Consider the following 4,464-nt stretch of genomic DNA (forward strand, 5'->3'; position numbering starts at 1 on the left):
GAGAGACAGGACTTTGACAAAGCAGATTCTGCCACTATATTTAAAAATGAGTCTCACTTTTATTTGTCAATTTCCCTTCCGACTGAAGTCAATATCCACATCCTCCAACTCACAGCCTTTAATTAAGAAGTGGGTCTACGGGCGTGACATTAAGAGTGACCTGTTTACCTGGGTTTGACCCTTGACACCAATGTTTTGCCACTAAGCAGCTGTGGGCGTCAGAACTCGTATTGATAAGATTGTTGAAAATAAGAGCAGGTCAGGGTGTGGCTTAAATCACAGTAGGGCAGCTGACAGCCTGTTGCTGTTTTCTGACGAAACTCAAAAAAAAGTATGTTTTTCAAGTATGAACAGAATGGTAATTTTCATGTACTTTATATATTTTTGATATTATACAATGGTGTTTTAACAGGTTATAAGAGTCGTGAAACTCAGTCACACACATACATAAACATGACGATTTACGCAAAAAAATAAGAAAAAAATGCTTCAAGACAGCTTGGCTTTTCTCTGTTTTAGGTGTAATTCATGTTATCAAGGACAAAAGGGTGAGTGTTTACTTGGCCACAAACCAGTGACTGCAGTGAGAGACAAAATGACACAGCTAAAGAAAAATATTTCTAATAGGGATGTGATATAAACCAACTTCTTTGTCTCTTCTGTATATGGTGATATGGTTTTAGCCATTGTAAAAGTCTCCCTTTATGCATTCACTCAGCATCCGTACTGCAGTCAGTTCTTTCTAAAAGGTTATTCACCAGAACCAAATTACCATTCCTTGTAATTTATGACAGCTTAAAAGAGAGCCATTTTTTTCCAACTAACAGTGTTTTCTAAACCCAAAATGGGTCACAGGCCTACGTATGATGGGTTGCAAATACACTTGAATGAATCTGGGTTCCTGAGGTGAGAGGAGTGCACAGTGTATTTCTTAAATTTAGGTTGAGAAAGTTTCAGAAAGCCTTGATGTATGAATGTCCGTGAAGTAAGGGCACAGACAAAGATAGAACAGAGAGGAAGGAGGGAGGAAGGAGGGCAAGAAAGGAGAAATAGAGGAGAGGACAGCCAGGAGAGGAGGCGGACATGGCGCTGTAGATTAAAAGGTGTCACGCTACTACAGGAGCCCCTCTCTCTTTATTCTTTCCCTCTGTCTCCTTCCTCTCTCCTCCTTCATTCTCTAATTGTCTTATTTCTCCACCCTCCCACCCACCCTCTTCCTCCTCCTTCTCTTCCTCCTCTCTGTCCATCTGTCTATTTTCCCAGCTATTTCACTTTGTCTGCCTCACCTAATTGTCTTAACCCCCGTTTTCACCCATCCTCTCTCCTCCGCCTCAGTCCATCTGTCTGTTTTTATCTCCCTCTCTCTCTCTGAACAACCTTTGGATATTGGCCAGTACTTTACCAGCAAGACATCAAACCACATTAATGGCAAAAACTGTATGCAGCCGGAACTGCACAGAGAAAGCCAATGTCACCTCAGGTCATCCATTTCATTCTGGTCACTAGTGATGTCAAACTTTGATAAAGGTGTGCTGTTCTGAAATGAGTAGCTTAATTTATCAACTACCTACCAATTACTTAATTAGATTTCAGCTCTTCAGAACTGCCTGCATGTTATGGCCGACACACACCGGATATGATAATCATCGTGTGGTTTTTGACTTTCCTAATTTGATCTTTCTGTGCCGACACTGCAGGCAGCAGATTTCACCACTGCCATGGGTAACATTACTATATCATATTTTCTTAAAACTGACATAAAAGATGATTCATGGCCTGTATATTTGTTTGTCCTTTAGCCTCGAAACACGTGAATGGTCACTGCAGTTCAATAAACTGCACAAAAATCAGCAACTCTGGTCTTCTGTCAACGCTCCAAAATCCAAATAAGTTCATAGGAGATGCGTTAAAGGCCCATTCTATTGAAAAATGCAATTTCCCAACTTTCTGCTTGGTTATGAGGTATTTGGGCTGTAAATTGGTGTGAATGAATATTGAAAATCAGGGTTTGTGATGTTTTAAATAAACATTGTATGACCAAAACCTTGACCAGCCCCTTGTGGTTTCAAAATCGCCTTAGAATTGGGTGAAATTGGTGATGTATTTTACGTCAACAATACTTTGCTCAAGGGCTGAAGTGCCCTTGTTGGTGACACTGATTGGGGCTGGAACCTATCCCAGCATGCATTGGGCAAAAGACAGGGAAACAACCAGGGCAGGTCCCCAGTCTATCACAGGGCTAAGATAGATTGAGAGACAATCACACTCGCATTCATACTTATGGGCAATTTAGAGTTTGGACAGTGGGAGGAAACCCAAACTCCACACAGAAAGGTTCAGGAATCAAACACGAGTCACTCTTGCTGTGGGGCGACAGCTCTAACCACTGAGCCTCCGTGCCGCCCCAGGAGAGACGTGATGCTGGTTACTGTGGATGTTCGACATGGAGCCAGGTAGGCAGGACCGCTCTGCTCCCAGTGCGAGGTGTCCTCCAGTAAATTACACTGACAGGGATACAGACAGAAGGAGAGGTGGGAACCCTGCCATATGTCCCTCTCTCTGACTGACTATGTGTGTGTGTGTGTGTGTGTGTGTGTGTGTGTACGTGTGAGTGTGTGTGGGGTTTGTCACTATTTCCCGTACGAGAGAGGGAGTGTGCACATTTCCATGCACATGACACGCACTAACATCTGAAGTGTACACATATACGCAAAAACACACAGACACACATGCAGGCACATACACTTAAAATGCATAGGCACAGTTATCCGAAAACAAACAAACACACACATGGATAAGGTTGTCATGGTGACGTCCTTGACAACATCTCCAGGGCGTGTCGGGGTACGTTTTATGTGTAATCTGGAGGCTATAAAGAGCGAGCATTGGTATTCAGAGCATCACCTCCTATATGTCTCCGCCCACCAGCAAACCAAAGTGAGATGTTCTTTACCGTCTCTTTATCATACCGTCCTACCTATATTTGACAAGAATATGGACACTACTATATTATTGCTGCTTTACTTTATATGACACATACGCTCAATAATAGTCAGAGTCAGAGCAGAATTCACAGTCAATTTAAACAATTAAAACATTTTATGATAGACTGCAGTTTATTCTCAAGTATTTCAGCAGGTTGAAAAAAACAATCCACTTCCTAAATTAATTGAATTGAGCCTGACTTGAACCAACCGCTGCCTTAGGCGATCCATTTCAATAATGGCATATACTTGAGATTATTTCAATAATAACATTTGAACACAGCACTCAAATGAAAACTTATAACAGACATCTGGTTTTCAGTTTAACTAACAACAAGTCAGGAATTCACTACACTTGGCCACAGTTGGAGACCACTGCAGAATCGTATCTGTCTCTCTGCCATCTCTCTTGTTTATAACACACAAGTATTAAATGTGAACCTAATAAAGGCTGACAGAGGGATTGAATCGGTATTTATCAGTGCCATATGGCTGGTATAAAGCTCTTACTCAGGAATTAGGAGTGTGTTATGAAGCAGAGTTTATGTAAAATGTTACTGGCTCTCTGTGATTAATGAGGAAGAAAACAGGGAATATGAACACAAAACAATACCATTTATCTTCCCAAGGGAGATTCAGTATGCAAGGCCAGCAGAGACAACAGTATGTATCACACACGACAGTGGACAAGATACAACATAAACACTGGTTGACAACATTTGTATGTTTTAGGCACACGGGGCGCTGAGTGGGTCTAAATCTGCTGCTACTGATCCAGGAAAACAAGAAAAGAGTGTTTTCAACACTGTTCCAGTTTCCAAAAGCCTTGTTCTACTTTGCCAAAAGGGCAGATTGTTCACCAAGTGTGCCGCTGAACAAAGTCTCTCTTTCTGCTCTGCTGAGACCAAGGACTTGACAATATTCAGGTCAGATACAAAAGAGGAATTCATCTTTCACAGCACCAACACTCGGTCCATCCATCCATCCATCTATCCATCTATCTATCTATCCATCTATCTATCTATCTATCTGTCTGTCTGTCTGCCTGTCTGTCTGTCTGTCTGTCTGTCTAGTTTTCTGTGTGTAACTACACATGTTGTTGCTGTCTTGGTCTCCAAGGAAAGAAGATCCTCAATCGTGGGACCTGACAAGTAAAGGCAACAAATACAACAAATAAAGACGTTTTTCTTTAAAAGTTTCAAAATTGAAGGGTCTGAAACTGTTTTAATCCTCCCATCACTCAGCTCGTACACTATGAAACTCAACTCTGTTGTTATGCAATATTATATAATGGACAATAATTACAAAAAACATTACTCAACTAGAATGTGAGTCTATGAGAATTAGCCTATACCACACATAATGTTGACTCCAGCTCCTTATTGAGTTATCTACTTCCTTAAACTTGACTGAACCTTCTCCAATGGAAAATTTATTTTAATTTGGTGATTTGTGTCGTCAATAACTAGACATAAGAGGT

The sequence above is a fragment of the Centroberyx gerrardi genome, chromosome 6 (genome assembly GCF_048128805.1).
Source record: "Centroberyx gerrardi isolate f3 chromosome 6, fCenGer3.hap1.cur.20231027, whole genome shotgun sequence".
NCBI classification, from domain to species: Eukaryota; Metazoa; Chordata; class Actinopteri; order Beryciformes; family Berycidae; genus Centroberyx; species Centroberyx gerrardi.